Here is a 22315-nt window from a genome sequence, read left to right as displayed (position 1 = left end):
TGATGAAAGAAACATTGCGGCATTCCTCAGCACACATTTGATCCATCAATCACCCAGACAAAGCATGCACTCCTAAACCATTAAAGTGTGACATCTTCTTCTCAGACTTTTGAGTTTACTGACTTTAAAGCAGCAAGGCAATTAGGAAGCCAAACCTAGGCTGGGAGGAGAAGAAAAAACACTATTAAAATACTAACTTGACATGCTTAGGTTTGTTTGATAGGCTAACAGACTGCTAATATTTTATTTAAAAAACCTGGATGCTGTCCAAAGCAAACTTATGAATAGTATAAGTCATATTAAAGCAAACTTTCATTAAGCACCAGCTTTCTCATAATTAGTTTCAGCAGAATGATACCGTTTCAGAGAAACTATGGCATTTCTTTTATTTAGGTAACAGAGCTTTCTGCTAAAGGTTACTTCCAGAGGGTTACTCATCGTGTGGTGTGATGAATTAAATGGGGGACAGAAAAATCCAGAAGAAAACCTGGGCCAGGAGTCCTGCTCCTGTTTGCTTCCTGACAGTCCCTTGAACATGAATGTTGCAATAAAATTTGACTTCTATGAGCAGTCACTGGGGGTTACTTCAGGGGGGAACTGTGTTGGTCGCAGCTCTCTGTTGGAAATGCCACTGTTAGTTACCTTCTCAAGGCTGGACAGGAAGAAAAGTACGAAGTAATGAGCATTGAGTGGATCTGAAATGAGACTGCTTAAAAGACAGACCAAGGTAGTCAAAGGGATGTACTGGAGATAAAGATTTGACAAATGTGTGATGCTTGCAGCCCTCTCGTATGCTTGCACCCTGTCCCATTGTGCCATGGTTTTGCTGTGACTGAAGTGGATCATATATGTCCCTGCCACTGAAAGTTATAAAGTTTTGTTTCCAGAGATTTTGGACTGGTGTAGGATTTATGCTTTTGCCTTTCCTTTCACTAACTGTATTAAGCTCATTGCTTATGAGGGGAAGAACATGCATAGAAATATCCAAAGGGAGCTAGGAGCCCAAATTCTCTTGCTTAAGCTGTCCTTGATTCTTTAAATAGAAATGCACACGTGCAAAAATACAAAATGCATCCCAAAATAATTAGACATTATGATATGTAATTAGTGACTCTTCTCATTACTATTATTATTTTAAACCTTTTGTACTTTCACAGTAGTTCTAGCATTTGACCCAGTAAAACCTCTGCAATGATCAGGAACTGGGGAGGGATTTTTACTCTTCAGCATGTGTTTGTTTTCAATGTCCATGCCTTAGAAGCCATAGTATGTGTGTGTGACGAGTGTTTGTATTTCCTGGGTGAGGGGGATGAGTTGTGGGAGATAAAGGCATTAGTGGGTGGCATCAGCAAGAAGCACTGAAGGTGGCCCTTGACACAAGTTCTGCAGCTGCTCCTCAGAGGCATGGGGAGTTCATGTTCTTGACAGCTTCCCCTCCAAGGTCTTCAGATTGGCTCTTAATTGGCAAGCTCATTAGCAGGCTCACTAACAGGAGGGAGAGCGAGCCAAATTTGTATTCTGTCAGTACTTGCTGTGAGGAGTCAGTAATCAAACAGCTTTTTTACAGTGTCCTTTTTGGTGTCTACTTCTAATGGCTCAGGTTTGTAGGTCTGCTATAAACCCCAATAAATATAACAGCCATTAATAACTGATTGACCAAAGGGATTTATGTAATCATGGGATTATAGCTGCTAATTCCTTCCTGCAGTCATGTTTCTGCATTTCATTGATCGGGGAACTGGCTGTAACACTGATTTAAACTAATGGCATGACAACACAAGGGTGGCTTTAATGCCACTTGGATCCGAAAGGTTGCTTGGGTGGGGAGTGATGCTTAGGCTGGTTTCACAGCACTGGAAGAAGGAGGTGGGAAATGGTTGTTTGTCATGGAGGGCAGTTCTTCCAGGAATTGCAGCCAACTCACTTAGTAGTCATCTCGGAGGAGGCGTCCATACGAGGCTGAAGTAAGCTACCTCCTGCTCCCAAGCTGCTCCCGTGACTATCAGGTGTGTCTCCCCACTGTGTGTCACCAGCTGGCCACCCCATTAGGCTGTCTCTGTGCCCTTCCCCTAACTGGTGTGCAGTGGTGGGACTGACTAACACCAACTATCAGCTCATCCACGTGTTTGAAACTCATACTCTTAAAATCCCCCCTTCAAGTCTCTTCCAGAAATTACTAAGGAGTGTTTCCTCTGAGGGTACTGCCTGAGTGTCTTTCCTAACTGTCCCGGTCTCTTGTCTGAAAATTGACCTGAATTTTTCACTTGAAAATGAAATAGATTTTTTTTTTCCCCCCAGATGTAACTGAAATGAATGCTGGTGGCAGGAAGGTTTGGTTTGCTGAGCACAGGATGCTCCTGCACTAGTAAGGTAGAAATACTCCAGGTTGCAGAGGTGCTGTGGGTAGGGATAGGGTGGTGGGGTTGGCATTGTAAGGCAGCTCCTACTGGGCTGGCTTGTTGCTATCTGCAAAAAAGCTGCAACTTGAGGTAAAGCGATGAAACCTGAACCTGTGAAAATGTCTGTCAGCTCATCAGTGCTTTTAAGTAGGTTGTGGGAGTGCCTCTAATGAACCATCTCTTTTCCATCTTAAAGTAAATGAAATTAAGCTGAAAAAAAAGCTGAACAGAAAGCATCAGATGGCAGTGGTAGACAGTCAGTGTTTGTAATGTGAAATGTGCTCTGGATTCCCAAGGCATAGGATGCAGGTGGTGCCACGTGTGCGATGCCTTTGAATGCCAAATGCGCCAGCTACATCTGAAAGGTATCAAACCCAAAATCTGAGCGGCGGTGAGTGGTTATCAGTTCTGTTAGGCAAAATCCTCTGTGAAAAGTGGCTGCTGGTAGAAAAACAGACAATATGCAGAGATGAAATGCTTTTCATCTGTGTTTCTAAACTGGATGTTTTCCCCCAAGCTTAAATTATTTTTTGTCTTTTTCTTTTTCTCTTTCAGAAAAGCAGCACTGACAGCCTCATAGTTACTGTGAATATGAAGAAAACAAAAAGTAGCAGTGAGCTTGCTGGGTTGATGCCCTTGCTCTCTTGTGTAGTAGTGCACAGAGCAGAGCTTTTTGTAAAGGCTGTGGATGCCATTTTCTGCTGCACCCTTCCAATAGTGGAAATGATTCCCAAGGGTAGCAGGAGTCTTTGCCATCCAACTCTGGGAACAGTAGCACTGTTGTGCTGTTTTGGTAGGCCTCAAGAAATGAGGCCTCTCTAAGAACAAGGGTTTCTGGACAAGCTGTTGCCATTTCTGCTTCCACCCTGGTCCTGCACATACTATGTCTTCTCTGCTTGGGTGGGCACAGCCATGGGAAAGCTGCTCTTCCTCAAAGGGAATCTCACTTTGTTTCCTTAACAGCTCCACGTGTTTCTGCCATCCTAGGGCTTAGTTGGTATGAAAAGTAATACCACAACTTAGTGTGTCTATTAATTTCTATCTTTTTTTTTTATTTATTTATTTTATTTTATTTACCAGCAGCTCAGAACTGAGTGTTATGACTTAAAGATGTTGTATCTGGGCTCTCTTTCAGGGGACAGCATGAATGAGCAGCAGATGCTGGATTAACGTCTTGTCCTAATCTCCTTTTATTTGCAAATATCCAGTTCCTTGCAGATGGCTCTGAACAACAAAAAGCGTACACAGCCTGCCTCTGGGGAAAATTAGGTTGTTTGTGGCCACTGCTGTCTGCGCTATAATCCCTGCTGGCAATTTCTTCTTTTGTCACTGGAGCGAGGGTTCAGTGGCACTTCGAAGGCACGGCACAGCGAGGTGGTATTGGAAGCAGCATCCCTTTAGGCTCTGAAGCAGGGAGGTGGAAAGACAAAGAAGAGGACTTTCTCTTTTTAGAGAGCAGGTGGTTGCATTTGTTTCTTCTCATCACTCTTTCACCAGTGCCACGAGAAGGGAATCAGGACAACCAGCTAATGTGGGCTTCTCTCTGTGTAGCTTGAGATGTCTTCCTGTGGCCATGGGCTGACTCTGGAGCTAATTTCAAGACAGACTGTCAGTTCTCCATCTCTGCTGTCCCTAAGCTTAGCTGATGTGCAGCAAGGCAGTGCTCATTTCTGACTTTACTCTCAACTTGTCAGAGTTTGACAAAAGAGATCAAATTCGATGTGATGAATTAAGGGCAGGGCTGGGAAATAACTGCTATCGTGAAAGGTGGAGGAAAAAGCTGCTTATAAGGAGATAAGCAATCATGAAAATCAAATTATCAGATTAATCTTTGTGACCTGACTGTGCATCAAATACTGACAACAAAAAAAATGCAAGAATCTTCTATTAAAAAATAAGTGGTGCTGCAGGAGAGCTGAGCCTGAGGCACTGTGTGTGAGCAGGGGTACGAGGTGGTACTATAAAATCTGTCACCACTGACTATACAGCATGGAGATTGACATCTCCAGTACGATGTCACATTCTTAGCCCAAAGTGGAATGCTTTTTAACACTAAGAAGGCAGGAAATTGCAGAAGATAATTAACTCCCGATGATGTATCACTAAGGTACCTGAAGCAGCTTCCTGGTTGCTGCCTAGGTAATCTAGGAACCAGCCTGAGTTTTTTAATTTCCTCTCTTTTTTTAACGTGAATTTTTGTGAGTTTGTTGTATGGGTTATAAAGAAGATCTCTCCTTTTATCTCTTTGGTGGCAGTGGCTGGGGTTGCCAGCTCTGTCCTGGGGGCATTGTAGCCCTTGGACCAGCACATGAAGGTGAGCTCTGAGCAGAAAATGGCAGTGGCTGCAGGCACTTCAGCAGAGAATCTGATGTCTTTGCCTTCAGAGGAGACAAAGCCCCTCACACCTTCAGTTTGTGGCTGCATGCCTGTCAGGACTGGTAGCTCCACTAAAAATAATCGAAAATGAGGCTTCTCCATCACTTAAACACCTTTAAAGGTGGGATTAGTTAGGAAGATTTATTCTGTGTCAGTTTAAAGCATATTTAAAGTCTGCGAAGTACAAACATACTAGTACTGTAAATGGTAATTACAATTGCAGTGTGAGACCTACTTTTCATCAAGTCTATCATGGCAGCAATAGCAGTGAAGCTGTGGTGGGACAAGGCTCCCTTGTCACAATTTCTGGCACTTGAGTCAGGTTGATTAAGCATCCTGCAGGTATGCAGACATGTGATAGTTGCACTTTTGACAGAAATATGTCTGTGCCTTGAGGCTCCTGCATTTTTGGAAGTATGGGGTTTATCTTATTTAAAGCCTAGAAATTGAAACAAGTTACGTGCATTTTTTTTTCACTTTAAAAGCTGACAAAATCACTCCAATATATGGGCCCTATCCTAAATCCTCTGCCATCACTGGATGCTCCACCAGACATGAGTAATGAATAGGACAGGTCTGACTGGAGACAAAAGCCTGTCTTCTAACACAACACTTTTAATGTAACCTTTGCTCCATTTACCCCTCTTCTCTTTGTTAGAAATTTTTTTTTCTGTAACTGCATTGAAATTTGCAAAACTTTTTTGGCTGCAGTCCATAGCTAGGAAGCTCAGCCAGATGTGCTCTCATACACAGGCACTTCTCTATCTAGAGGGTGTGTCATCTGAGTGCCCAGTGCATGTCGTCGTCTCTGCTGGGCCCTCTGACTTTTTAGGGCAGGAAGGCTATTTGGTTAAATTGAAAAAAAAAAATTAAATTTGCTGTTTCCAGATGGGAATTAAGACATGTCCAGGGGTTGTGCCATGACATTTTATTCTGTCATAACTGCTTCTTTATGCTGTTGCTTTCTGATCCTCTCATCTTTTCATGGCAGACTGCTGTGGGTGGCTTGGCCCAAGTGTAGCATCTCAGACAGATGACTTGAGGAGCCTCTTGAAAGAAATGTGTTTTTTGCAGTGTTGAGCAGGCTATACTTTTAAAAAAAAGGTTAAGTGTATTTGAAGTATCTCCAACACTTACTCTGTGTCTCTGAATTTAGGATGTTGAAGGATGCTTTGCAGGTGAATGTCCTCCTTGGAAGGAGATGTTTTTGTTGTTTGGTTTTGGGGCATTTCATGTATTTGGACAGTGATAGTGAATCTCCAGGGGAAAAAGAGCTGCAGTATAGTTTTGAATGGGTATCAATATTTTGCTATTAGCTCCTGCTGGTTTGAAGTGCTGAGACACATCCCTAGGGAGGGAAAATATTACAAGCCATGTTGTGGCATGTTGTCTGAGCCAAGGAAAATAATTGGGCTTTGGAAATCTGCGCATGCTCCTACTGCAGGGTGGGGTCCAGTCCCTCACAGATGTCCAGCTGATGGCCTTCATGTGGCTGTTGGGTGGTTTGGGGAGCAGAGGAGTCTTACCTTGTCCGCAAGCCAGCTGGGGTGATGGCAGATTGGGGCTTGTCCCTAGATGAGCAACAGTTTGCTGCAGGAGCAGCCATGGGCTGCAGCCATATGATGACTGTTCCTCCAGCATCCTTTGTGTTCCTTGCTGTCTGTGGAAGTGTGTCTGGAAGGAATCACTGCAGACCAACCCTTGCCACTGTGGTGTAATCCCAGCTCTGCTCATCCCGGGGCTTTTCTGGTATTGCTGCTGGGAGTCGCATGCTCATACTGACCAATGCTTAGTAAAAGTGTCTTGCCAATGGTTTGTTGTAGGGTTTTTGGTTTGGGGTTTTTTTTCCCCCCTTGGAGCAAACTGCCACTGTCTAATAATACCAAGGCTGATACATCTGTAGTTTGGTACAACAGATCAAGGCAGTGCTGCCAGCTCTAAGAAGAATGCTGTCTCCAAAGCGCATGGAGGAGGATTAAACGGTTTTCCAGCAACCTGCTGCCATCTGTGCAAGCCATTTCCTAAAATATGCTGGTAAATGCCTGTGGGAAGAGCTGCAAGTCTGGTTGTGTTTGCAAACCAGTAGATTAGTCGCGGGTCCTGTCGGCAAGGTTAGACAGACGTCAGCAGCTTAGGTGGGAAGGCAGCAGTAGGAGAGGGCAGGTACAGAGCCAGCTGTGTGCAGTAACGCTGACTCCTTGGAGGTGCTGGGGAAGGAGAGGTGGCAGCACCAGAGAATTGGGTGGTTTTGAATCCTTGCTCAGTAAAGATGACCCCCAGAGCATCGGTGTCATTAAGCAGAGATTGTCCTGCTCAAAATGGCCAGTGGTGATGGTGGTGTTACCATCAAATGATTTCTGTAGAGATGAGATGCTGCTGTTTCTACAGATTCACTTTGAGCCAGATTCTGCAGCCTTTGCTTGCATTCAGCAACTTGATTTTCTGAATCCTGTGGGTTTTGGGGAGAGCTATTGAGTGCTAAACCCAGATCAGCTTGAATATTGGTGGAATAATCTGGTTTATTACCCCAAGTGATATATTGAAACTCTGTAATTAAAAGGGGGAGAGGGATCTTCAAAACATTCTGCTTTTCATATTGCTATCTTGCCTAAGAAATGTATTTTTCTGGGAGAAGCTTTCCCACTGAAGTGTGCATCTCTGCAGAAGGAAAAACAAATACCGACTCTGACATAAGCTCTGTTCTTCCTTGAGGCCTGCAAGATAGCAGCATAAAATGTGACATTTAACATCAGCCTTTTCTAAAGGCTTCTAGATAATTGTGAAGGATTCTTTTGTTCAGACCAGTCACTTCTCACAGATCTTCTGAAAAAACTCCGGAGGGGAATATCAAAAGCAGAAACTTTCCACTCTGATCTGGAAAGCACTGCATTAAGAGGTCTGTTTTTAGCATTTGTCTCACCTTTAAACTGATAAGGCTTTAGCCATCTTGCTCTTGCTGGAAACTGGTGGGTTCATGACCATGAAATCAAAGCTGCTATACTGATGCTTGTCATAGTTGAAATGAGTCAGGACTGTGAAGAGCCCAGTCATGAAAATGATCCATTATTCTGATGACCTCTCTCATGTGAAGTCAGGATTAGTCACTGGTGTTTATTTGGTGTCCTGCTATCAGCTGTTTTATATGGAATTTGTGAGCTCTTAGAGGTTGAAGATTCTGGCTACCTGATGTTATATCGCCTAGGGCAGTGGGGCTCAGAGCCAGGATTGAAATCTTCATTCAGCTAAAGTTATTCCAGAGAAAACGTTTTGGTTTGAGACTGCAAAACCCAAAACCAGAAATAAGTTCTTTCAGTCATGGTCAACAAAGTCTCTCTTGATGGTTCCAAGTACTTTTCTGAAGGATCAGGAAGTAAATTTGAGGCTTGTAAGTAAACTAAAACATGCTCTCCTTTGTAAAAGTGACATTAAACCAAACACAAGCTTTAGCACAAGTATGTCAGGGAGGTCGGACAAGGACATGTCACAGATGAGTTGCAGAGGCGTAAGCAGAACAGAGGCTCCCAAACTCCAGCTCCTTGCCTTGCCCCTCCCATTCTATGCAACTTCTCATCACTGAGCAGGGTAGGAAGAAAGCTCTACTTTTGGTGGGATATGTCAAGCACTTCAATTGGATGTGAAGCTTACCTTGGAGAAAGCAAGCTTGAAGCTTGAACGTGCGTATGGATTTGGGATTTTGTGCCCTCTCTCTTCCCTTGGAGAGCTCTGATTTGCTGCTCTGAATGCTTTCTGTGAACGTCAGGACTTAAGACTGTACAAAACCATCCGTTTACATCTGGCTTCAAGTTGAAGCTGTAAATACTCTGCTGGCACTGTGAGAGAAAGGCAAGCAGATTATCCCAAGTCACAGCCATCATTGGGGTGGTGCTGACACTTCCCTGAACTTTTCTTGGGGGCTTGAGCCAAATTTCAGATTTGTGGTGAAACCTAAATGCAGGTCAGCACAGTGCTGCCTCAGACATGGTAACAAAACCCCTTGCTTGGTGCTATTTATAATCTTTTAATTTGTATTCTGGCCTGCCGAGCTCTCTGGGGACTGAAATAATGGTGACCGTAACTCGCTCCCAACAATGGCCCATTTCCAGCAGGGTTGCTCTCTTCTGTAGCTGTTGAGTCCGCATTAAACGATCCTGTTGACCTGTCTTTCCCCCTCTCAGAGGAGCCTTATAACATGGTACAAACACAGGGTTCTTAACAACCTGACTGGCACAAGCAGGAAGAAATCTGGTGTAGTTGTGCTTCCACCTGGAAGGTTCCCAAAGCTGAGGCTCTGGCAGCACTGACCTTCCCCTCCTGCTCTACATACCATTTTGTTGAAATCGATAGGCTCTTGGCAGTGTGTGTGTGTTGTGAGGGGCTTAAAAATGGAGCAGAAATATTGGAAAGTAATCTGAACAAGGAATAAGCTCAAAGCAAGGCGTCTGTGGAGTAAGAGGAGCTGTAATATAGTGGATCAGTTGATAGCCACTGATTTCCTCTGTTGTCTGCTGTCAGTCCCTTAACTTTTTCTGTGTTTCCACCTTCAAAACCATTGTGTGCCTTGGTGCCTGGTTTTATAATATGTAATTGATAGAGAATTATTTGCCTGGCACTTTGGATTTGGCTATTACTGGTTTTTACAGCTGTGAGAGACTAGTTTATTCATTCTAGCCTCTAGCATATGACAATTCTTTTATTTTCCAAGCTGCTTCTCTCTGGATCCCTGTAGCCTGGGTTTTAGGTAGTCCATAAGCATTGCTGTTATTCCTACCCTTTCTTGTACTCAAGAATATGTTGTTCTAATTTTTACACCTTGCCAAGGAGTCCTTTCCCTCTTCTTCCATTAGCATTAGGCTTCCAACACGCCTTGTGCCAGCAGCATGTCTGAGGATGGGCAGTGCTAGGGTCTTGCTTCTCTGGCTCTTACATCTCTTGTACATTCTAAAAATAATCTTGTCTTTTCTGAAGGTTTCGTGGTTGGTTGATTGCATGTTTCTTTGCGGTTCGTTGGTTGTTTTTTTTCTCCCCTCATCTTTGGTGTTGAAACTTCAGTGCTGTATTGAAGGTGCTTCGTCCACTGGTTGCTCAGGGCTGCTTTTGGTCCTGTGGTTACTTGCAGCAAAAGGTAAACCTTTTGGATGCACAAAACTTAGGGCAGCAGCGTGTGCCTGCTTTGAATATTCATCGTCTTCTCTCCCAAGTGACTTTGAAATGTGATATTATGCTGTTTGTTTCTAGGTTTGTGGTTTTGGCTTTTGTTTACAAAGAATAAAGTTGTATGGCTGTTACTTAGATCTGTGGGGTTTTTTATCTTTGTGAAATGATAATATTTTTATAAAGCACTTTTGTTACTAGTAATATACATAGACTGCAGCTGGCTGATGGCCAGATACAGAAGAGCTGTCTGCTTCTCTTTCAGGTAACCAAAATAAGCTAGGGAAAGAAACAGAGTTGCAGGGAAGGGGATTAGGATTAGGTTTATGATTTACACCACCTTTGCTGATGGCAGTTCTTGATTCAGAGCTTTAAAGTGTGCTTTCTCACTGAGGCTGTACCTGCAGCTAGACAGATGCCTCATTCATGGACAGATTACTGTGACAACCTGTGGTGGTACACCATGGTTTGTGGCACACATTTGCTGTTGTCCTGCAGGAACAGGTTGAGAGAGATCTCACACGGGAACAAATGATGTCCTACTTATCGTGGAATTAGGTGTGTGAACAGATTCACCAAGGAACATGATAAAAGTTACCTTGTTTCAGAACAGGGTATTTGGGACAGGTGAAGTTCTAATGCTGTGTTTATGAGTAATTTTCTGTCACAGGCAGCGTTGCTCTTCTGCTTGCAGGCCATTTCTGTTTCGGCCTGATTTCCAGAGTTTTCCTTCAATCATAGTAGAAGCAATTTGGTCTCCGCAAATAGGACTTTTTATGTTAGCATTTATTATTCTAATTAAGGAAATGTATGATATCCAAGATAATGTTTTGTGTTTGCAGCTAGGCATCAGTTCCCCATTTATTAATATCCATGAGTACTTCTCCGTTGTGGCTGAGTGCAGTTTGGATGAGGCCATAACACAGCACTTGAAAATGGTGAAAGAATGTCTGCTAAGGCTAAATCCTTGTCTGTCTAAGACAGTTTTGTGGTAGTTGGGTCTACTGGCTGTTTTGGCCTTGAGCACAGTTTAATGAGCAGCTTCTTAAACAAGCAAAGGATTCTTCCAGCTTTGTTGCAGAAGCTCAGAGTCTTTCTTCATCCTGTGCTCCTGAAAGGACGGTGACTGGGGTAAAGGTGTTGTGTCTTTCCATATGAGAGCAGTGTCTACTGGTAGCACAAGCTGCTGAAAGCCACTTTTCAGAATTGCCTTTTCCAGCAGGTTCACTGTGAAACTCTCCATATTTGGTATCTTCCTTGAAATCTCAGCTCCTCCAGTTCCATTACTGTATGTGAATTGCAGCTTCAGATTTTGTCTCTGATCTATGAAGTGAACAAAAAAACCCAAAAATCAGCGTTCTGGTAAGGGGAGGCATCTTGCCTTCTCCACACATGGAAAAACTTAAAGATAAAAAAATAATCCAGCTAGTCCTTAAGAGAGGGCAGTGTATTTTTTCTCCCTAAAAAAAAAAAAATCTCAATTTTTCAGGCAAAGAACAATAATATTAGAGAGCAACGGTCTGCAAAACAGAAGCAATTCAAGTGCATTAGGGGATGATAGCACTATAGGGAAAGCACAGAGAATCAAGGTAACATGGGCAGCATTTGCCCTACTTTTATTTTCTAATTTTTTATTTTGGCTCAGTGTCAAGCATAGAGGTTCCAGCTCTTGGAACCTGCCTTCTGATATTGCAGGTTTTTTTTTGTTCCTGTCCCGTGTTCATGCTTCTCTGTGCATATATTATAAACAGGTGAGTGGAGGCATTGCAGCAGACAAGAAAAGTCATGAAGTTTGGTCTTGCATTTGTTACTCTGTTGTTTCTGCATTAAGTGCAGTCTGTGTTAGCTTCCATTAAACCTGTGTTAAAATAAGAGGAGCTTAAAAAAAAGAAAAGATGGAGGCGTACATGGACACTGTTTACTGTCGGTCAGCAAACCCCGGGGAGAGGTGTTTCATCATCTACTGGCTGAGAGTTTAAAACCAACAAATCTCTCCCCTGCAGAGATAAAGCCCTTGTGAACAGTTAGTTCATTATCATAGTCTCTGTTTTGCTCCCAAGTTCTTTCCTTCAGAGAATCACCTATTTAACAACCCTCTTGTGTGAAGGGCCTTGGGAAGATCAGGTGTGCTTTGGGCTGTGTGGGCTGGCAGTGGGGAAGGGGAGAGCAGGGTGTGTGTGCCAGTGTTGTTGGCCGTCCTCACCTGTTGAAGGGAGCTCCTGCAGGAGGTGACCTGTTGTTCCCCACCTCTGTGCTGGGAGCAGCTCTGGTGACACCATGGGATGGCAGCTTTTGGTTGATCTCTCTCTCTGCCACCTTGCAGGTGGCTGGGACTTGTGTTCTGGGGTGAATAAGCATGGCCTTTTACACAGGCAAAGAAAAAAAGAAAAACATTTGTGTGCCTGACCTGCATTGCAGGGGTGTCTGGCAGCTTACTTTTTCAGCTGATGCTTTGATGTGTATTTTCAGAGTGGCTGTGGCACTGTGAATGAGGGGCAGTGACTGACCTGAATTTTGGTAGAAAAACCCAAACAAAACAGGCAGGCAGGTGAGATTTCATCAAGTGCCAGAAGAAATAGATGATAGACTGGCAAATTATATTTTTTTATCTTTTAAACTGTACAGCTCTCATTTCCCTGAATATGGTTTAAAGTTTTTTTCCCCTTCTGTTGTAAATGATAAACTCTTCCAAGGAGGGGAGCAATCATTTCTACATTGTCCTAAGTGCCAAGACACATTGGTACTTACATAAAGAATGACTCTTCCATATTTTTGTCTTTTTTGTGTGTGTGTACATCTTCCTACCTGTCTGACATATCTGGTTTTGGCATCCTCCTACCTGTCTGACTTAATGAAGACTGTTTCTGCAGAGGCAGCCTTTTTGTTGCACTGTCTTCTACAGCCATGGACGGGGAGAAAGTTGATAACCCTTTAACAGCAGCTGGGGGAAAGTAGTGGATAGGTGTCCTGTGCTGAAGAGAAGCCTCTTTGTCATGGAATCAGTTAGGCTGGAAAATACATGTAACATGGAGTTCAGCCATAAGCGTAGCACTTCAAGTCCCCCACTAAACCATGTCCTGAAGAGCCACATCTACAGCTCTTTTTAAATACCTCAAGGAACAGTGGCTCCTCCACTTCCCTGGGCAGTCTGTTCTAATGCTTGACAGCCATTTCAGTGAAGAAATTTTTCCAAATATCCAGTCTAAAACTTCCCCTGATGCAACTTGAGGCCATTTCCTATCATCCTATCATTTCTTACCTGGGAGGAGAGACCAACCCCCAGCTGGTGACAACCTCCTTTCAGGAAGTTGTAGAGAGTAGTAAGGTCTCTCCTCAGTCTCCTTTTCCCCAGGCTAAACAGCCAGCTCTCTCAGCTGCTCCTTGTAGGACTTACCCTCTAGATCCTTCATCAGCTTTGCTGCCCTTCTCTGGAAATGCTCCAGAACTTCAGTGTAGTGAGGGACTCAGAACTGAACTCAGGATTTGAGGTGGGGCCTCACCAGTGCCCAGTACAGGGGACAGTCACTGCCCTGGTCCTGCTGGCCACACTATTGCTGATGCAGGCCAGGTGCCATTGGCCTTCTTGGCCCCCTGGGCACAGCTGGCTCATGTTCAGCTGCTGTAGACCAGCACACTGCGGGTCCTTTTCCACTGGGCAGCTGTCCAGCTTCTCTCCCTAAGCCTGTAGTGGTGCAATGGGTTATTGTGACTCCAGTGCAGTACTTGGCACTTTTTCTTGTTGAACACCATACAGCTGGCCTTGTCCCATCAACTCAGCATGTCTCAATTGTAGGTGTGTTGGTAGGCAATCTGAGGGAAATGCTACCAGCTCCCCTCCCCTTTTGCCAACCTACTCTATCATCTATTTTCTGAGATTTCTCTGTTGTTAAGTAGTGTTGCAAAGTTCTATCTGGAACCTACCTTCCCAGGGAAAAGGGATAGTTGACTTCTTCCTCCCAGAGACCAAATGCCTATGATTTCACTGTTGCAGTCCATCAGGTGCTCAGGTGAAGATGATGCTGGGGTAGCTTCCCCTCAGCTTCATGTTGGGTGAAGCTGACTTCATTTTTCCTCTCTGTGTGCCTCCAAACAGTGTGATAAGTTTTGGGCTTTGTGCCCATCTCTGAGCTGAATTCTCACTTGAACTTTCATCTTCAGCTTGTGAGACTGCAGATTTGTACTGCCAATGGCTACTCCTTCACAGGAAGTGTTGCTTACAGGATGGAAACTCCAGAAGCAGATTTAATGTTGGAAAGGATTTTTTAAATGGCTTTGTTCTCTTATTTAATGCTCTTCCTAGTCCACAGGAAATGAACTCCCGGTTGAATCAAAGGACATCTCATGGGAGCTCTGTTTCTGTGAAACACTGTTGGGAAGTAAACAGTTTCTCTGGTGGGTTTTTTGTTTTCTTATTATAGCATACGCAAAATGCAAATCCCTGTTTTAAAGAGAAGGAGTGTGTTTTTGTGGTGCCTGTTCAAGTGCTCCAAAGTTCCCCTTCGTGTGAATGCAGAAAAAGAAGCTTCTCTTGGTGTATCAGCACTTTTTTGCTCATACAGCTGTGCACTGCTGTAACATCCAGCTTGGTCCAGTGTTCCACCTGAGTGTGCAGACATGCACAGAGCCTGCGTAGCTGCTGAGAGGGCTTCCATTCATCTCCTTTTCTGCTGCTGTAACCTTTTAGTAGTTCTGTTCTTGTAGGTTTTGCTTAATGTTTGGTATTTCAGGTCTTTTAATCAGGCTGGAAATCACCTGGTACTTTTTGAGAACTGTGTAATAGTGATTAGCTGTCAACCTCTCAAAGCTGCAAAGAAAGTTAAATTCTTACCAGAACAAAGGGTGATCACCTTTTGATGAATAAACTCGCACTCAGTTAACATAGTAACTATAATGTCTCCAGACATCTGTCCTCTCCCTTTTGCCAGCTCTCCATATGGCACAGAGTTTGTAGGCACAGAGTAAAAAGGAAATCCCCCATTGAAATGTGTTGCTGTGTTTCATGGGACCATTCCCTAGTCAGCCACTGCCATGATCCAGCCCTGAAATTGGCCCCTGTTCATGTAGAATATGGTGGTGCTTCATGATCAAAGCTCTTCAGGGCTTCAGAGTCCAGGAGGTACCTGCTGTCACAGCAGTGTCAAATGCTCTGTGAAAGATACCACTGTTTCTGAGGGAGATTTTGCCACTTGTGGAGGACAATTAGGGTCTTTTAGGTATGTGTGCTGGTTTTGACTGGGGTAAAGTTAGTTTTCTTCACAGTAGCTGGTATGGGTTTGTGCTGGAGACAGTGTGGTTAATTCAGGGGTATTTTGGTCACTGCTGAGCAGCACTTGCACAGCACCAAGGCCTCTACTGCCTCTCACCTCACCCTGCCAATGAGGAGGCTGAGGGTGCACAACGAGCTGGGAGGGGACACAGCCAGCACAGCTGACCCCAATTGACCCAAGGGATATTTCATCCCATATGGCATCACGCTCAGCATACAGAGCTGGGGGAAGAAGGAAGGGGGAGACACTTTTAGAGTGATATAGTGTTTGTCTTCCCAAGTAACCATTGTACATGATGGAGCCCTACTTACCTGGGTATGGCTGAGCAGTTGCCCACCCATGGGAAGCAGTGAATGAATTCCTTGTTTTGCTTTGCTTATGTACACAGCTTTTGTTTTGCCTATTAAAGTGACTTTATCTCAACCCATGAGTTTTCTCACTTTTACCCTTCCAATTATCTCCCCCTTCCCACTTGGAAGGAAATGAATGAGCAGCCGTGTGGGGCTCGGTTGTTGTCTGGGATTAAACCATGACACTGTCAAGAGACCTGCTCTCATGCAGAGGGGGCACTGGGGTATTTATAAAGGAATTTTCCTTGAAGCATTAGCCAGGTGTTCCAAAGACTGATATGGGATTTGCTGTGCCTTGAACCCACTGCATCTTCATGAAGAAAAAAGTTTTGAAAGTTGCTTTTGCTTTAAATTCATATATTCTTGATAGATAGCAGGAAAGATGTTTTAAAAAAAAATCTAAAACTAATTAAGAAAGAATGTAGGTAGGCAATGGGATAGAAATTGAGGGAGAAGCGAAAAATAAGCTTGTTTGTTTATTTTTAGTCATTAATGTAGAAGAGAAGTTGTCTCTGATATGCTCTTGCTTGGATGACTTCTGTCATAAGTTTCTCAGGAGATGATGGTGAAAAAACTAGTTAGAATCCATTTGCCTTCCATGTTACTGACTTGCTGTTGAAACAAATGTGAGAGCTGTGTGTGTGACTTTCTTCTCTTATTTCCTTAGATCCTGAGCAGCAAAGAGATTGCCAGATTGTCTGATAAATGGTTCCAGCAGAACCTGGTCAGAAGGATTTTGTGAGCTCCCGAGGATTAGGGACTGGGATATAAACATCTGCTGCTTTTGTGAATTGGCTTCATCACCCTCTTGTGGCAGCACGTTACCTGGCTTAGGTAGGACAGGGGAAATTTCTTCAAGATGTTTTGATTTACTCTCTTTAACACTGCTGGGTGACTCTCAATCCTGTCTGGAGGAACCCAGGCTACCGAAATCACTTTGCACACTGTGGCTGATCCCCTTGCTTTGGGAGAGTTATCCAAGTGAAGTGTTTGTGTCACACCCAGGATGTAGGGTTGCAGGATATCTCTGTTGTGGTGAGCCAAGTTTTGTCGAAGCGAGGAGGCTTCTTGCTACCATGGAATGTGTGTCCCCCTTTGAGATTGTAAAACTGCTTGTTAAATTAGTCCCAACTAGTAACTCAAGGGGTGGTGAGGGAGACTTAGTGGGCAGCTCTCTATTTGTGGCCCTAAGCAGTGTGTTGGTTTTACACTGACTTTTACAACATGAAAAGAATGGATTGAAATGCTGATAAGGAAATTAAACCTCTGGGGGTGGGGTGGAGGCAAAGCGAGGGAACGCATTATTAGAATTATGGGCAAGAAAAGGGAAACAAATGACTGCTAGCTGCATTGTAACTGTACTTTGACCCAAACTTTCTGTAGGTCCAAGTGTCTGAAGTCCTTTCATATGTCTTTGAGTAGGTCAGCAGTATCACAGGTCGAAAACCAAAAGATTGCTTTATTCAGCTGGAAGGGGGAAGTGTTTGAATCATGAGACTTTGAGCACAGGTCATTAGTGCAGAGAGGGGATAAAATAAATCATGGGAGCTATTAACACAACAGTGATTAAAATATATCATAGTGGTGCCATAATTGGTACCTCGGCTGAGTGAGAAGTGAAGTACTCCAAGCTAGTTGTATTAAGTGTTCATTTCTGAGAGGCTGACAAAGATTTATGGCTTCTTTTCTGTAAGTCCCATTTAGTCTCTGTAGCACTACATCTTTTACTGATGCGCATAAGAAACAGTTACTGTTAATGACTGGACCATTTCTCTGAAGGGTATGTTTAAAATCTGATTATTCTGGAGGAGAGGGGGAAGCTCTGTAGACCTTGAGCCACCTTTTGCTAAGGCTGTGTTGTTTCTAGAGTACCTCTGTAGGTGCTGCTTGACTATTTAAATGCAGTCTGACCTCTTCACTTGCTGAAGGACAGCAGCCATGTTCTCCCCACAGCTTTTGTCCTGCTGGGGCACTTTGGTGCTCCGTGATGGCTTCAAGGCATTCAGTCCCAGATAAAGAATCTTCTGCAAACCATTGTTCCTGTCTGCATGGCCTAAAATCTGCCTTAGCAATTTAATAGGCTCTTGGTCAAGCTAATAGGCCCTGGACTGGGGTCTGAAACCAGCATTAGGGATCTGTGTCTCCGCTGCTGGGTCTCTGAGAGCCTTAGCACTAGGGTCACCATGGGGGCTGAGCTGCAAGGTGTGTGGGGGGAGGAGAACGGCTTCTTGAGGGTCATCAAAGGAAAGCCCTGGGATCAGGAGTGGTTGCAGGGGCAAGGGACCCTGCTGGTGGAGGCTGTGGGGTAGGACCCACACCACCTGGGGATGGTGCGCAGCCCCAAAGAGAAGGTCCTGGTGTCCAGAGGTGCTACTGCCCTCCACCAGAAGGGGAGGGAGCAAGGCCAGGAAGTGGCCTCACTGACCACTCAGGGCTTCCCTTGAGGTGCTACTGGGAAGCTGGTGGGGTTCCTGTGCAGCCTCTTGCTACCCCTGCTGCTTCTGCCAAAAGCCCTGAATCTCTAACTTGCTAAGGAAATCCCTCTGGAGGCCTCTGACGCCAGGTCTCCTCATCAGCACTCTGGGGGGATGCATTCTGCCATAGGAAAGCAGTAGTAAGGTGCTTTCATGTTCCAGGACTTTAAAAAAAAATAAGTTAAAATTTAAAGTTTTGTATGAAAAACTGTATCTATGTACAACTTATGTGTGCAACTTGCATATACTTTTCAGAAGGAACAGTGCACTGTATCTGTCAGTACTTGCTGCTGCTGTGGTCTTTGAACTTGTAATCTTCCTAAACATCTCCTGACCCTCTGAGCTGTCTAGCTGGTATTTATTGTTTTACCAATGTGTTTATCCCCCAGTTCTTTTCTAATCCTGCCCCGGTTTTCACCCTGAGACCAGGGGAGCAGTGGGGGGAGGGAGAGGAAGGTAAGTGTGTCCCCAGAAGTCTTTCACCTGGCTGCAAAGGAGAACCAGGGACATGTGAGTCTCCAGTGGTTGACAGGCTTATCTGTCTGGATGCACATTAAAATAAGCCCAGGCATTCATTTTGCCTGGTTTTGCCCTGACTTAGTGATGTGCTTTGTCTGGGTTCCTGTGTGCTCAGCAGGAGCAGTTTCCAGTCAGGCAGTGCATGTCACAAACCCATCCAGGTAGCCTTGCTGAGTTGCCTGAGGTTGTCGTATCTAAGTGTTCAGCCTGATAATTTAAAAGAAGCAGAATAACCAAAAAAAATTTTTTTTGTTCTTAATGTGTTTTGACAAACATTTAATGCTGCCAGGGGTCATTGTAATTGTCTGATTTTTGACTTCAGGTTTTTGGGAAGTATTAATTAGGAGTTTCAGTCTCCAGTTTTATATTATGCAAGGTGATGGAAATGTTTCAGAAGGTGAAGAAAAGGAGTGTGGAAGTATAGCTGTACAGAATCAATAGGTTCACGTTGCTGCTCATTCGGTTAGTGGCTTCCCAATATTGCCCCTGAACAGTATTGATTTAATTTTCTCACTGTGGGTACAGCGTAGCTTTGCTTTACACCACAGAGACACAAGTTTCATGTTTTCGTTTCATAGTGATTTTCATGCAGGCTGCCTTTGAAATTGCTGGCCTTACGGACACAATTATTGGCTTTGTGAAGATGAGCTCCAGCTTTGCTGGTTATCCCTGCAATTATTTCTGTCCTGCCTCTGATAACCATGTGGTGGTGTTCCTGAGCATTCCTCTTTGTCCCTTTTCTTAATATGGGAAAGCCTTTCTAGACAGTCTATGGTTAAGGAGATAAAGGAATGCGTTTTAAGGGTTGGGGCTTGCTGCATTTCACAAGAACTTTGCTGATTCAAATTACAGTGAGAAAATGTAGAGACACTGAAGGACTATGAGGAACACTAAGTCCTGGTTTAGTCTTAAGTGTGGACTGCAGGTATTCTCTGAAACACTATGTACGTGACAGTGATTTCATTAGGTAGGGTGAACCTGCCTGCCTGACATTTTCAGTTAAACTGGATAAAACCCTGCTGCTGACTGGAAGATTAGTATTTTAAAATGAATCAAAGGTGCTGGCTGTTTTTGCAAGGATAGGTAGTGTAATGCTGTGGAGAGGAAGGCACAAGGAAGTCCTATGGATCAAAAGTACTATACTATGCTAACCGTTTCGGGATTCACTCCTTTTTCTTTCTTTCTTTCTTTCTTTCTTTCTTTTTTTTTTTTTTTTTTTGAAAGGCAAGCCTGAGCTTTACTCCCAATTATTCCTGACATGAGCTTTGTAGCTCTAGTGTTTGCTTGGCCAGTGGTGCCATGTGTGGTAGGGAAGACTCTGATGCTACCTCTCTATTACCAATCATTTGTGGATGAGAATAGCAAGGCCCAGACTAGGTCAGAGAAAGATCAGTGGAAGAACACTCCAGTCTGGCACCTCACTTGTCTGAAAGCTAAATGCTGGTGAATGTGTTCTAAGGCAGGTAGGAAACTATGTAGAGGGAGCTGAAATGCAAGAGAGCCTTGCAGAGGAAGGTGCTTGAACTAACTGTGTGGCACTGGAGGATGGCAGTGCTGGCACATGCTCCACTTCTTGATTCTCTTCACTGCCGAAGGCACCAGGAATGCTGAAGTTGGTGGGGTGGACCAAAGAGGATATTGCATTCATCCTTACTGCTGGTACCTGTGAGTTTGCCACCAGGGAGCAGCCCCACTGTCTTGACTAGCTGTTCTGGTTTAATTGTGGCTATCTTCTAATTAATTATAAAGGGAATTCTAGGGAGGTCTCTGTCCTCAGCTCTTCTCGACTTATTAGCTCCTCTCAGTCTTGCCTTTACTGACAGTAATGAAAGGCTTGAACTCATGGCAGTGTTCCTGAGGGAAAGGTCTCAGTGGGTTTGGGGCTGAGCCCCATGGGATGGAGATTCTGGATATTTAAAAGGAGGAGCATATGCAGGCTGAAGTACATTTGGTAGCAGGCAAAAGTTGACGTGAAAATGTGTGTGGATTTTGCAGTGCAGGAGGATGGGGGAGAAGAGCCTTGCCCTTTTGCTGAGGGAAGCACAGCAGAAATGATGGGGGAATCAGGGACATGGAGAGCTTTCCAGCAGCAGCCTTCATTTTCAGCAGAGTGGTGGTTACTCCTGGTTCTCCTCTCAGCTCATAGAAGGCTGCCTAGTGGCCTGGCCATTTTATGCAGCAGTGATCTGAGTGATCACATTGTACATACCTTCTCCTCTGAGTAGAGGGAAAATTGCTTTAAGTTTCTGGCAGTTTTGAGAAGGGGAAAGAAAATGCAGGGATACTATTTTCTCCAGCAAATAGACTTTCTTAATCAAAATCGTATATCAGCCAGAATGTTCCAACACAACTGAAATCTTCTGTTAAGAGCACCTTAGTCTCTTAAAATGAGGTTCCATGGATTGAAACATTATCAAAAAAAGTAATTTCTAACTGGGTAATAGGAAAAACTAATTTAAAAAAATATGGAAATTGATAACTATTTTCAGGCAATTGTAAAATTCAGAAAAAGGTCATTTGGATCAGAAGTGCTGGGGTAAGAGCAAATCTGGTTTTTTTGTGTTCTGAAGGGAGCGCTTACATAGTTTTAATTCTCAAGGAGGAGAGAAAGGTAACTTTGTCAGGATTTCCCTTGATATGTGCAGGTTGGTTGAGCAGTCCTGATATACCCAGTCATGTGAGTCAGGGATCTCTGGTGCCTCAGAGTGAAATTCAGTTCTGCCGCTGGGTAACCCGGCATGATTTCCTTGTCTCTGAGTTCATTAACTCCTTCCTCTTCAAGTGATGTGTATTGTAAAGACCTCAGGCTTGTGAAACCACCCGATTTTCTTGTGTTTGGAGGGGACTGTGTTAGTCTCAATACTGGAGTTTTTTAAAAAGAAGGGCAGTTGTAGGAGGGGGAGAAACTCCTAGAAGTTTCCCAACCTGATTAACATGGAAAGGCATTTTAGTTTCGTGCTGTCAGTATGTGACTGTGGCACTCAACAAGACCCTCAGTGGTGAAGACTCAGCCTCTGACATTAGTGGAGCTCTTTGCCAAACATTGCTTTTTCCCTCTAGCTGTCACTGAAGCTGTGACAAGGTGCTTGTTTGGGTCATCTGACCCTCCCCCTCCCCCCCTTCACTCTGCCAATCTGAGCCTCACAGCAGGAAAAAATAATGCATGAACTCTGGTAAGTTTCTGATGGCAAACTGTCCCGTTTGGACTCTCCTGCTCTCTCACCCTAAGGCTATCTACAGCCTGAAATGTACTGGCATGCAGTGCTTTGGCTTTTTACATGCAGATTCTGAAGCATTTGATGCTAAATTGTTCCTGGTGATCGCATCCAATTTAGGAATGCTATTTCTGTTTTCTTCCATAATGAGACAGCCCTGGCTGGGACCTCGCTCTGTGGGCTTGTGTATGATGCACTGCTGAACTGTACTGGCTGTGTTTGCACTGCGAGGGAGCTTTGGGCAAAGGCAGTGTTGGATTGTGTGGTCAGATGGGACACTGATGCCAGGGAGCAAATTACCCCTTCTTGCTGTCAGAAAACACATTTAAGTCTTGCCTCCATATTTCTGTAACAGTATGGGCAAAGCTCAAATGGAAAAACGTTACTTTGGGGAAAATTAATTTCAGATATTGAGCTTTTTCCTTGATGGTAAGTTTGGATCAACAGAAGGTTATGATCTTGCTCTTAGCTGAAATACAGTTCTCTTTCAATTCAGACACTGCCTCTTTGGGGTCCCTTTGCTTTGGGAATGAAACTGATGTAAATGTAAGGTAAGCAATGAAT

At 44.1% G+C, this 22315-nt stretch overlaps 1 protein-coding gene across 24 annotated transcripts in view; it reads left to right on the top strand.

Annotated features, from left to right (window-relative positions):
* Window positions 1-22315, top strand: part of ADGRL3 (adhesion G protein-coupled receptor L3) — a 492701-nt gene that overhangs the window by 142406 nt on the left and 327980 nt on the right. The window contains exon 3 of one of the 24 annotated variants that reach the window (XM_032108801.1): window positions 16211-16377. The exons of the other annotated variants lie outside the window; for them this stretch is intronic. The gene's annotated coding sequence lies outside the window, so the exon portion shown is untranslated. The remainder of the gene's footprint in view (window positions 1-16210; window positions 16378-22315) is intronic. 24 annotated transcript variants of the gene reach the window in all.

The sequence above is a fragment of the Corvus moneduloides genome, chromosome 5 (assembly GCF_009650955.1).
Source record: "Corvus moneduloides isolate bCorMon1 chromosome 5, bCorMon1.pri, whole genome shotgun sequence".
Taxonomy (NCBI): Eukaryota; Metazoa; Chordata; class Aves; order Passeriformes; family Corvidae; genus Corvus; species Corvus moneduloides.
This window is presented reverse-complemented; position numbering and strand designations above follow the sequence as displayed.